Source organism: Alligator mississippiensis, chromosome 3 (genome assembly GCF_030867095.1).
Source record: "Alligator mississippiensis isolate rAllMis1 chromosome 3, rAllMis1, whole genome shotgun sequence".
Classification (NCBI taxonomy): domain Eukaryota; kingdom Metazoa; phylum Chordata; order Crocodylia; family Alligatoridae; genus Alligator; species Alligator mississippiensis.
Genome location: NC_081826.1, coordinates 114,501,083 through 114,514,418, shown reverse-complemented (window position 1 = coordinate 114,514,418; position 13,336 = coordinate 114,501,083). Strand labels below are relative to the sequence as shown.

Sequence of the window (13,336 nt, the reverse complement as noted above, 5' to 3'; positions counted from 1 at the left end):
ATCGTTCGGCGCGTGGGGTCGGCCCCACTGCCTCCCGCGCATGCGTGCTGCCTGCGGGCGGGCTGTCACGTGCAATTGGAGCCAGGCGCCGCCTGTTGTGCGGTGACTGATAGTGAGGGAGTTTGTACGTCGACTGCAAGCCTGGCAGGGTACGCTACCAGTAAGAGCAAAAGCGCTCACCATGGGCAGTGGTGTACCTGGGAGCCGAGTTGAGCTGAGACACAAAGAAATGCAAAAATCTAGAATGTGGACAGTAATTCTTGAGGCAGTTCATTGACGCAGCCTTTGCAAAACCCAAGTCAGTGGCGGGGAGTTTTGGGGTTTGCTGCTAGTGCTTTCTTATGCCTGCTTTTATCAAAATGAAGACGTATTTCAATATCGATGAGTCAGTTCTCACCCACTGGCAGTTTACAGTGAGCACTATACAGTAAATAAGAAGATTCATTTGTGTGGTTATTTGCATTTTGATTTACATATTTGTTTCAGCAAATACAACCATGTTGAGCTTCCAAAACAATAATTTCATAGTTGAGACCTGGCAACGCTGTGTTGCAGGAGCCCTGCTGCCCCCTGAGGCATGGCAGGGAGTAACTCCAGCCTCTAGTGCAGGGGCGGGCGATTATTTTGGGCGGAGGGCAGCTTACTGAGTTTTGGCAAGCCATCGAGGGTGGCATGACAGGCAGCCTAGGGCATATAAATATTAATTTTCTAAATTTTTAGGGGCCCCCGTGGGCCAGATTGAATGGCTTGGCAGGCCGCATTTTGCCCACCCCTGCTCTAGTGCCACTGTCACGTGTTACGTGTGTCATTCAGCTGCTTCTGGTTAATGGTACTATAAACTTAGACTGGTCACAGTGCAGAGTAATGATCATACCATTAACTGGTGAATCTCGCAGTAAATTTAGACAAGCCACAGAGGCGAAAGTAATGTTCACAGGACTGAAAACCATCCAGCTAGGAAAAAAGCCACCTAGCTACAACTTGATAGTGTCTGAAAACGTGCAACCACTCTAGAGCTGATTTCTCACCATCTTAAAAGAGAACATGTTTGTGGGGATCCCTGTGAGGGGAATCCATGGGCAGAGAAACCTTTTGCCCAGCAGTGAGTGGCATTTAATGGAGCCTGAGTTTTCATGCCTGCTGGGCCCTGCGTCGTTGCTGTCTTCCTGTCTCCCTAATAAGATCTTGTCCTCAGTGAGTAGGGAAACAACCTGGTGCAGGGGGCAGAGGGGGTTCCTGTTAGTAATATTATTATTCAATGAGGCTGGCACCAGCTGGTGGCCGGGCCCAGGTGAGGGCCACCAAAGGCAGCCCCAGGCATGAGCCGAAGCTTCTCCCGTGGCAGCCGCAGGTTCTCACGTGCCCCTCCAAGGGCCCCGTTAGCACCTGCATGGGTTTGCCCATCCCTAGCCAGCAAAACCCCAATGCAGCCTCAGCCCCTCTAGCACCCATCCCAACTCTCCTCATGGACTATCCTGAGACTGTACTCTGCCCCCCTCTCCCCCAAGTTTGGGCAAGCCAGCCCCTGTGATTGGTTAGTCTTGGAAGGAAGTGCTCCATTAGCTCCTCCCGCAGTGAAAGGAAAAGCATAGGGAGCGTGGTCATGTAATGCAGCTCATGTGATGCGGGAGTGCAGTGCTATTGGGCAAGCAGCTGGCCTACGATTGATCAGCTTTGGAAGGAAACACACCGTTAGTCCCTTCTGTCAGTGAAAGGAAATGCAAGCCATGTGGCAAGGGCCACGTGATGGGCCTCACGCGAGGAGAGCCCCATGGCATGGTCCATGCAGGGCAAGCTGGCCTATGACTGGTTGGTCTTGGAGGGAAACACTGCATGAGCTCCTTCTGGCAGCCATGGTAAGTGTGGCGTCCCACGCTAGCATAGGCGTCATGCAGTAGCACTGGATCAGTGTGACATCATGCTCTGGCACAACGCTAAATTGTGGAGTGACGTGCACACTCCGGAGGGTAGGGAACAATTGCAGGCAGACCTGGACAGGTTGGAAAAGTGGGCAGAACTCAATAGGATGCAGTACAACAAGAACAAATGCAGAGTGCTGCACATAGGGCGCAAAAATATCCAGCACACCTACTGGCTGGGAAGTGACCCTCTCAGCAGCACAGAAGCAGAAAGGGATCTCAGAGTCATAGTGGACTTCAAGATGAACATGAGTCATCAGTGTGATGAATCATCAGCAAAGCTAACTGCACTTTATCATGCATCAGGAGATGCATGAAAAATAGATCCAAGGAGGTGATACTTCCCCTTTGTGCGGCACTGGTTAGACGGCAGTTGGAGTACTGCATCCAGTTTTGAGTGCCATATTTCAAGAAGGATGTTAATGGACTCGAGAGGGTCCAGAGGAGGGCCACTTATATGGTTAAGGATTTGCAGGTCAAGCTCTATGAGGAGAGACTAAGGGACCTGGACCTCTTCAGCCTCTGCAAAAGAAGGCTGAGAGGTGATCTTGTGGCTGCCTACAAATTCATTAAGGGGTGCAGCAAGGAACTGGAGATGTTTCATTCACCAGGGCGCCTCTTGGGGTAACGAGAAACAATGGTCACAAACTGACAGAGAGTAGATTTAGGCTAGATATCAGGAAGAACTTCTTCATGGTAAGGTAACCAGCATTTGGCATGGGCTTCCAAGGGAGGCAGTGCTCTCTCCTACCTTGGGGGTCTTTAAGAGAAGCCTGGATAGGCATCTGGCTGGCATCGTTTGACCTCAGCACTCTTTCCTGCCTAGGCAGGGGTCAGACTCAATGATCTGTTGAGGTCTCTTCCGACCCTAGCATCTATGAATCTATGAACATGGCCCAACACATTGGAGTAACAGGCTGTTCTGGCGCAGAGGGTGATGTCTTTGCAGGCAAAGCGCGCACAAGTGATGGTTCCATGGACACTTCAGTCATGCGTTTTGTCCTACGGGGGTCAGGTCTCAAGTGGCAAGGGAGGAAAGGGGGAAGAGGCACGTGGGGCATTCCCTCTTGGCCCCGCTGACTGGCTGGAGGCAGAGTCGGGAGTGGGGGAGCGGGGTCTAGTCTCAGCAGGGTGCATGTACTATGAGCCCATCCTCAATCACGTATCACTGAGATGGAGCAGGGCCCTTGGGGAAGGGAGAGAGAACAAGACCTCCCCCCTCAGGGCTTTCTCCAGTGGCTGGAGACCCAGAGACCCCTTTACCCCCACCCCCAGGTGCTGCAGGGTCTGCAGGGGTTCCTCTCTGTGGCTACGGACAGACATTCAAAAAGCTGGAGCCTGAACTGATTCGACCTTGGCAGGTTAATCTATCCTGCCTAGGCTGAACCAGTTTGTAACAGGACAAACATGCTCTCTGCACTGAGGCAATGTGGGCACATGCCTGCAGTTGCCCATGCCAGGCGCAGGGGGCGCTAGAGCTGGCCCTCTGGTGCAGGGAAGCTGTGCTGGGGGGGGTGAATCCAGGCTGAACCGGCCAGAGACGGGCTTAATTCCCTGCTCCCTTTGCCACTGGCAGGGACCTGAGCTATGTCTGCCCGCACTCCCCTCTCGCTGCTGCAGCACAGGGGCACCAGAGACCCTGATGCAGAGCAGCGCAGGGAGCAGAGTTCATTTCCCCTCTACCCCACTGGCAGCAGGGTGGCTCCCTGCCCGGAATAGGCTGTCCCCTCCACCGGAGGCCGGAGAAATAACCCCATCCCTGCCCCACCAGGGGCCCTGCCTGGCCGTGCCCCCTCCCCGCTGCTGCAGCAGGAGAGGCAGAGCCCTTATTGGGGGCAGCAGCCCCTGTCACACTGTGGGGGAGAGCAAGCCCCTTCCCGGTGAGGGGCTGTGCTGTGGGCTCAGGCTGCGTGTGGCAGCACTGGGGTGTGGAGCAAACCAGAAAGCCCTCCAAGCCCCCACAGCACTGCTGTACTCCACAACCGCTCTGTCGGCCCAACAGCGCAGCCCCGCTGGGAAGCAGTGATGGGCTCCAGCCTGTCGGGCACTGGCAGTGCCAGCCTCTGCAGCTCTTCTGTGCCGGGGCAAGATACTGAGGGGGCTTATTCAGCCCCCATTATTCCACCCCCACAAGCTTCAGCTGCAGCCTGGCCTGGCAGATACCACGACCAGCAGCTGAATAAATCCTTCCTGCCAGGAGGGGGCTTGCTCCAAGCACAGAGGGTCTGCTCGCACCGCAGCAGGGTCTACCCAGCGGGGCCTGCCTGGCCCAGCTGCTGCTGCTCTGTGCTCGGAGACAGCCACTGAATAAGCCCCCTTTTGCCAGCAGGACTGTGGTCAGGGTTCTTTGGGACAGTCCCCCAGTGGCATTGACAGGAAGTTTGGGATGGTCCAAGAAGTATTTTGCCCCGTAATCCCATCCTAATCTGACCTTCATTTAGGGCTCTGTACTTGATGCGGGATATAATTTTACATATTAAAGTAGTACATATACATAAAATTTTCTGTTTAGGATGTGTGATTCATTAATAACAAGCTTTTATTGGTTATAGAGTAGCTTTGAAAAAGGAACCGGGAATAAGGAACCAACTTCAGCTTCATGTTTTCCTAGAAGTACTATGTATGCAGGCAGCCTGCATAGCACAGCCCAAAGGCACACTCATACAGTGATTCAGCCTTCAGCAGCAAGGCTGCCTTGTTGGCAGAGGCAATCAGATATGGATTAGATTAGAAGGTGCACTTAATCTATATCATAAACCAAATATTGTGGGGTTAATTATGCATAATGTTGAACTATAACCTATATTGGGGGATAGCATAAATTGCATATGCTCCATTATGCGGTCCATTAAGTGATAGGTAGTTTAAATTGTGTTTGTCCTTCATAGTTCTGGGGTAATAAATATTAAATTTAGCGTGATTGCTTCAAGTGGTTTGAAAGCACTTCAGAAGAGCCACTTGCTTATCAGATCAAGTCCCTGTTCCTGACAGATATACAAATGAAGAAGACATTCCTTGTTGCTATAATGTAAGCAAGTTCACAAGATTTTAAAAATGTTAAATAAAAATAGTATCTCAAGATCAGCTGCTTCTGCATCACAGCCTGACAAATTCTCAATCAAAAGGAAGTTATCTGGGCATTGCAAAGTTTCAAAGAGTTGCAAAACTGAGGGAATGGTCAAAAGAGAACAAAGAAAACGAGAATCTAAATGATGTCACTCAAGCTGTGGTAAAAGGGAAAAGTAAAGGCTAATGGTAAAAGCTAAGTGTCATTCTTGTTTGGCGTGCAAAAAGCAATATGCTGTTGCTAGTGGAAACTTCAGCTCCATGACTTTTTCTCATTTTATTGCTGCCAAAGCCAAATGTGGACTTTGTATTGTTACATACTGTTGCTATTAGCCAACATTTAATAACAGTTTAAGTTATTAAACCACCCTGCAACTGTCTCTGCCTGCAGCAACACCAGTGACTGGGGGAAAGGGGGTGGAATATCTGGGATATTCTCTTTCTCCCATATAGTTGCCCTATGACTAAGTGCCTTGCAAATGGAATCACCTTGTAATCCTTATTTCCTTACTCCTAGAGGCACCAGAAAGTTCTCTACATTACTGGAACCAAAAGTCTAGTCTCTTTCTATGACCAGGTTACGAAACGCCTGGACACAGGAGGAGGGGTGGATGTCGTATACTTAGACTTCAGGAAGGCCTTCGATACGGTATCCCACCCCATACTGGTGAACAAGCTAAGAGGCTGTGATGTGGATGACTGCACAGTCCGGTGAGTGGCGAATTGGCTAGAGGGTCGCACCCAAAGAGTCATGGTGGATGGGTCGGTCTCGACCTGGAAGGGTGTGGGCAGTGGGGTCCCACAGGGCTCGGTCCTTGGACCGATACTCTTCAATGTCTTCATCAGCGACTTGGACGAGGGAGTCAAATGTACTCTGTCCAAGTTTGCAGATGACACAAAGCTATGGGGAGAAGTGGACACGCCGGAGGGCAGGGAACAGCTGCAGGCAGACCTGGATAGGTTGGACAAGTGGGCAGAAAACAACAGGATGCAGTTCAACAAGGAGAAATGCAAAGTGCTGCACCTAGGGAGGAAAAATGTCCAGCACACCTACAGCCTAGGGAATGACCTGCTGGGTGGCACAGAGGTGGAAAGGGATCTTGGAGTCCTAGTGGACTCCAAGATGAACATGAGCTGGCAGTGTGACGAAGCCATCAGAAAAGCCAATGGCACTTTATCATGCATCAGCAGATGCATGACGAATAGGTCCAGGGAGGTGATACTTCCCCTCTATAGGGCGCTGGTCAGACCGCAGTTTGAGTACTGCGTGCAATTCTGGGCGCCACACTTCAAGAAGGATGCGGATAACCTGGAGAGGGTCCAGAGAAGGGCAACTCGTATGGTCAAGGGCCTGCAGACCAAGCCCTACGAGGAGAGACTAGAGAAACTGGACCTTTTTAGCCTCCGCAAGAGAAGGTTGAGAGGCGACCTTGTGGCTGCCTTTAAGTTCATCACGGGGGCACAGAAGGGAATTGGTGAGTATTTGTTCACCAAGGCGCCCCCGGGGGTTACAAGAAACAATGGCCACAAGCTAGCAGAGAGCAGATTTAGATTGGACATTAGGAAGAACTTCTTCACAGTTCGAGTGGCCAAGGTCTGGAACGGGCTCCCAAGGGAGGTGGTGCTCTCCCCTACCCTGGGGGTCTTCAAGAGGAGGTTAGATGAGTATCTAGCTGGGGTCATCTAGACCCAGCACTCTTTCCTGCTTATGCAGGGGGTCGGACTCGATGATCTATTGAGGTCCCTTCCGACCCTAACATCTATGAATCTATGAATCAAAAAGCAAATCAGTACAACCCAAGAGCTTGTCCAGTTGTTCAAGATGCTCGACTTTCCCCCCTCTTCGCCCTCCCCCCCTTTTTTATTTTTTTAAACAGAGCTCATACATATGTGCTCATATTTACAGCTGTTAGTAAGTATGAGCTCTACTGACAGTAAGCATGTGCGCAACTGCTTTTTAGCAGGTTACAATGGAATGTCTAGTAACAAGCAACTGAAATGCCCCAAACTTCTAGATATTTTCAAAGCTGTAGGAATTGGCCCTCTTGAATTCAAGTCCTTGTCACACAACACCTCATATCAAACTCTTACTGCAGAAGTTCCCCATCTCAGTACTGGAAGGAAGTGGCTGAAGAAAGGAGGAAGGCTCTGTATGAAGTAGTTCAAGAAAATGAAAAGGTAGTTAATTCACTCTTCACAGTTATTTCTATTACCAAGTTTTGACTACTGTCCTACTGAAATGCTTTTAAACCTGCCTTTCTCCAGCTCCACAAAGAAATTTTCCATTTAAAAGAAGAAAATGATGAAGTGATGTTAGTTGCAGAGCATGTGCAGTATATGACAAACATGACTGAGGTAACCTGTTCAGCCTCAGCAAATGGAGGATGAGGTGGGGGACTTGGTGACTGCCTACAAATTCGTTAGGGGAAATCAGCAGCAAATAGGAAGGGCCCTATTCCCCCCAGCAGCACCTGGGGTGATGAGGAACAATGGCCAGAAGCTGCTGGAGAATAGGTTCAGGTTAGAGATTAGGAGGCACTATTTCACTGTTAGTGGGGGCTAGGATCTGGAACCAACTTCCTAGGAAAGTGATCCTTGCTCCTACCTTGGGTAAATTAAAAAAGAGGTTGGATGAACACCTGTCTGGGGTCGTGTGATCCCAGCGTGTGCTCTGGCCAGTGGCAGGGGGTTAGACTAGATGATCTATTTAGGTCCCTTCTGACCCCAAACTACTATGAAACTATGAAGTAAAAGGGACTGGGGAGGGTTTGTTTTTCTAATCTATATTAGAAATGTGGAATGTCTACTGAATCATTGGTTTTGGGTAGTGATGCCTACTTTCATATTGTGTCAAAAACCAGACTGACCATAAGGAGGTTATCCTCATTTTTTTAATTTTTGCTTGTGTGTGTGTTCTAGGAGACTGTAACAGGGGGCCTACTCTGGGGCTGATCCCTCTGTGATCTGCCCACCTGTTCCTGGGCTAACTGCCTGCCTTCTCACTCACCACACCTTGTTGGTATAATTAATTAGTAGATGTTAATCAAGCAGGAGGCTGCCCATTTCCTGCCCTGATGCCAGGGGGCGCTATTTGCAGCACCATTCCTCCCCTACACTGCAGCCCAAGCCTTGCAGATGGCATCTAGTTGTTCTCATACACACTGGGCCCCAGAATCCTCCTGACTGAACCCCAACCTAGAATCCTCTCCTCAGGCAGTCTCATCTGCCTTCATATTAGGCAGCATAGCTCCCTGAGCGACTTCCCCTTTGGGTGTGATCCCCCCACCGGGACCTTTGGCTACTAGCCCTGGCCCACCACCAGGCCAGTCGGAGCCCCAGGCCCGCAGCTCTTGGGCATTCTTCGCGGTGGGCCCCCAGCCCTTCGACCCTTCCTGTCCTGGCCCCAGCATGGACCAATCAGGGGAAGTCCAGACAGGTGTTGAGTCTATGGCCCTTTTTCTCTCTCCAAGGGTCCACCCTCCAAACAAAGGGGTAACCCACCTGGTTGTGGGGGCTAAGGGTTAAGGCACCCTGACCCACCTTTCACCAGGGTGGTACCTGGCCTGGCATTTCCTGGGGGCTGCCACGCCACTGTGAGCCCCACCAGGCCACCCACTCCCGGCAGGGTGCAGTTTTAGGTCATGCCCAGGACCAGGAGCCTCCTTACCATCCCCTACAGCTCCTCCCTTACCTCCAGATGACCCCAGCAGCCCTCTGGCCGGGCACTGTTGTTGCCTAGCCTCCAACGTCAGAACTGCCCTGTTTATATGGGCAGTCCCTGATTCAAAATGGGCACCCTCATCGGGCACCTGCCGGCTGCTGCCTTCTGGCCCTTAAAGTGGCCAGCACAACCAGTGCCCTGCCACAGAGACATATGTGGTTTTTACTGAAAGTAAAATGACTAACTTACCTATTCAATAATAAAGACTTGAAAGATGGATGTTGGAAAACAGGACCCTGTCACTAATTTGAACTAGTCACGATTCACCTAATATGAATGACCTCTAAACATCTGATCTTCTCGGGTCAAGAATCAACAGATCCATTCTAAGCTTTTTTTAGACTTTTGGCCTTGCAGCACTTCAAAAAGTCAGAGCCTTCTCATTCCTATATTGCTGTGACAAAAAAAAAGTTATAGGTAAAATCAAGGATACAGTCATGGCAGTACAGTGTAATCAAACCTAATTTGGAAAATAGTTCCTTTAACAATTGGCAGACTCATTTCCTGGAAAACCTCAAGCAAACTAGATGTAATAAGCTGGAAATAGCACTTCTGGGTGAGATGCCAAACAATGGTTTAATACTTGACTAATCAATGAAAACTCCAGTTTAATTTGATAGAAATCAAAATGATATTCTGACTGACTCCTAATGCCCTTAATATTTCTCCCCTGTATCTTCTAGAGACTAACTGGGAAGGCACCTGAAGCTTAAAAGATCTAGACTTCAAAAAGCTTAAACAGGAGGATGAAGAGTGATGTAAACTAAATAGTGATTCTCAAGAGGAGTCTTCAAAGTTATGTCATTGTAACAAATCTAAGATCAACCCAAGAAGTCTGTGAAACTGGCTTGGCAAGCTTAAATAGATAGTGCTTTATGTGTGTGCAGCTATTAATTCTGAACTCCATTCTTGGAGAAACCTAAGGTGTGCACAGAAATTGTTTTTTTTCACTGTTTAAAGCACTTTATTGCCTTGATTTTTTAAACAGAAGTGCACAGCTTACAACACTTTAAATGGGTATAGTGCTTTAACCCTTGTTAAATGAGGTATTAAATTCTGAAATGCTGTATTTTACAGAACTTAAGTAACCTACAGCACTTTAAATAACTTCTGTACACTGGTCAAATTTCTGACCACTCACCACCATACTTCTGTCATGTTTAAAAAGTGCTGTAACTTTATAGTGCTATAAAAAGTGATCTAAATTACAGTACTGTGAAACATGTATGGAGCAGTTCTGTACACACCTCTACTGCCAAACTTATCCCAGGTACAATGGTGAATCTTGTGGAAGCTTTAAAGATACAGTGGATTGTACCTGGAATAGAAGTTGTAACAGAGATGATTTCAGAGGGTGATACCAGGTAGCTCCATGTGCTTAGAGAATTTCAGAATAGCTCCAAGCACTCACTGTACTTCGTGACTGCAAGCAGCAGCACAGAGCACACAGCACTTCTAATAAAGATCCAAGTTGTTGCAAATGGAGTCCAAATGGAGTCACTTTATTACTGCACAGAGCTCTGCGCATGAAACAACCCACCTCTGCTAAGCAGACTATGGCCGAGGGGGCATATGGGAGCAGAGTAACAGTGGGCAGCACCCACCAGGGGTTTGCTCTGGAAGGTGGAGTGGGCAACAACGAGGGGAAGGCCGGATCTCTTCGTTAACGCCTCCCACCACCCCTCTGCAGCTTCACTCGGGTCCCAACATTTCTCCCACAACCCGCATTGCCTAAGTTGGTGGCGGTGGCCTCCAGCACCCCATGTGATCTCCAGTTCTTGCCACTCCCTGGTTGGGAGGTAGAATGGGGTTTTTGTGTGAGCATCTGCTCCTCCCCATTCCTCTCCTAGTGCCCAAGGCTGCAAGGTCCACGTTGCATGCCAAGGCTAGGGCTCGGGCCATGGCTCCCTCCCCTCCCTTCAGCATGCACTACCTGTGGCCAGGGTGGCACCTTCCATCAGAGCAGGTGGGCTGTCATGTGATGTTAGAGCCATTGCAGAGGCTCTGCCACCCCCTGAGGCACATGGTGGGGAGCTCTGGCCTTTCTTGCCCCTGTCATACATTATATATATCATGCAGTTGACTGGTTAATGGTGCAATAAACTTAGACTGGCCACAGTGCAAAGTAAGAGGGGCCACAAGTGAAAAGTAGTGATTGCACCATTAAGTAGTGAGTCTGGCAGTACATTTAGAGGGGCCACACATGCAAAGTAATGCTAACAGGATTAAAAATGACTGTCCAGCTAGGAAGAGAGCCACCCAGTTACAACCATAGTGACTGAAAACATAGAACAGCTCTAGAACTGATTTCTTTCCAGCTTAAAAGGGAACATGTGTGGGGGAGAGGGGGTCCCCGTGATGGGAATCCATGGCCAGAAAAGCCTCTTGCTCTGCTCTGGGCTCACTGAGCTTTTGGCAACACAAGACTTGCTCCGGTATTTTTTCCATGGTCAAAAAAAATGAGTGAAAGCCAAAAGCCAGCATTGTCTGAGGGGGTGTTTAATTCTAATGAGGTTGAGAAGCACCCATGTAGGCTGTGGAAACAGGCACACAGGGCAACAGGGTGACAGCAGTCCTTGACACACACCTAGATACAGTGGGAGCCCAGTGATGCATACTGGGGACAGAGCTGTGGCAGATGGTAGCATTTTTTCCACTCGCATTTTCTCTGCTGGGTTATTCTTTCTGTTCCCTAGACAAACAATATATTCACACAAGCTTCAGTTATGTCTGCATATGCACCAGTTGAAAATTTCACTGAAATCCAAGAGCAGATGCACATACAACTACACCAGGTGGCTGTGCTGTATGTGCTGCTACAAGTGACAGCCTCCTGTCTGGGACAGGAGTGGCTGGTGGGCAGGCAGGAAAATGGGGAAAGTGGCAGTGTGAGGTGGAAAGGAAGCAAGTGGGCATGTGGGAGCACAGAGGAGAAGGAGCACCAGGCATGGGCTAGCAGTGGTCTATGGAGCTGGGCTAGGCTGTGCCAGCAGGGAGAGAGGGGAGCTGGCCTGGCTGTATAGAGCCCCTGCTGGCCGGGACCCCACGCTTTTGCCGCCCCACTCTATGCCCCGCTGGTGCTGGCCCTGGGGCACCGGCACAGGCCCCGCGCTCCCTTGTGGCTGCTCGCTCCCCGTCTCCCCTGCCCCAGGCCCATGGTACAGGTGGGAATCAGCATTCATAGCCCTGACCCTGCTAGCCCATCTGGGCTGAACAGCGGCAGTGCAGGACACACTGCTGCTCAGTGTGGGAGGAAAGCGGCCCCTCCCTCTCCCACTGCTGGCACTTCCTGGTGCAGCTTCCTGAAGCCCGCACAGGGCTGCCCTGCGGGGCAGTGGTGGCAGCACAGAGCAAATACAGGGCAGCCCCACCTGGGCTCTGAGCAGCTGCACCAGGAAGTGCTGGCAGCAGGAGGGGGAGAGGCCACTTTTACTCCATGCAGAGCAACAGGTTCTGTCCCATGCCACCGCTGCTGAGCCTGCGCCCCAGTGCCAGTCCTGGGCTCGCCTGTCCAGGCTGGGCAGAAACTGCTGCTTGGTGCGGGGAAAAGCAGCTCCTCCACCTCGCTGCCGCCGGGCAGTTTTTGGTGCGGCCACCTGGAACTTGCACCATGCTGGGCCACCCTGTGGCTCCATTGCTGCCGCCTCTCGGCTGCCCAGCGTGGCAGCAGTAACAGTGTGGAGTAGTCGCAGGGCAGCCTGGAGCCAGTGCAGGGCACACAGCGTCGTGGCTGCACATGCTGGTCCCTGCCATGACCACTGCATGCCCAGGACTCACCTGGCCAGGCAGTGCAGAACAGATGCGGTGTGCACTGGGGCTGCGCGCTGTTGGTGGTGGCGGGGAGGCACCGCAGGATGCTCGGGCTTTGGGCTGTTGTGGGCTGGGGGTGGGTGCTGACCAGCTCAGGGGGACATGTGCAGGGGGGGTTCCCATGAATACCCCACATACCCTCAAACCCTTCCCACAAAACCCACAGCCACACCCTCCCCCACATCACACACCCCACACACACCATACCCCCACACACATCCACAAACTCCCCATACACACATACCTCCCCACAAACCCCACATCCACCCACACCCCCAATACCCCTGAACACCCCACACAATATACAAGAGTAAGACTGCATTTTGACCTATTACTAGTGTTCCGCATTCTTGGTTTTTACCCATTTTCATTGATAAATTCTCCGATTCTTTATAAGTCATTTGTTTTTTACTGATTTACACCCATTTTTCAGTTCAAATCCCTGTTAACCAGCACGAGTGGGGAAAGGCTCATTCCCCACTCATGCCAGTTAACAGGGATTTGAACTGAAAACTGGGTGGTGCCGGTAAGCTAAAAGTGCCACTGTGCCAGTTACCCGAGGCACAGGTTTCCAGTCGGATGCAGGGGTTGGGGGTAGCGGTGGCCGGGGGAGGGTGGCTGGAGCTGCTGCCTGGGGGTGCAGGGCTCCTGGCTCTGACCCCAGGTGGGGCAGGGCAGACCAGGCCGGGCCAGGCTGGGGCGTGGGAATCGCTCCTGGGGCAGGCGGGTCCAAACTACACCCTGGAGGCTCCGGCTTCGGCCCTGCCACCCCACCCTGTGCCCTGCACCCACTGACAGTTCCTGCTGCTTTGCTCCCTGC

The 13,336-nt window shown here is 51.0% G+C and overlaps 1 long non-coding RNA gene across 1 annotated transcript; it reads left to right on the top strand.

Moving 5' to 3' along the window:
* The first annotated feature begins 5,311 nt into the window (after nucleotides 1-5,311).
* Nucleotides 5,312-10,187, top strand: LOC109283838 (uncharacterized). The gene is made up of 3 exons (XR_009460492.1): nucleotides 5,312-5,696; nucleotides 7,082-7,163; nucleotides 9,390-10,187. It is a non-coding gene; the product is annotated as an uncharacterized LOC109283838 (long non-coding RNA).
* The last annotated feature ends 3,149 nt before the right edge of the window (nucleotides 10,188-13,336 follow it).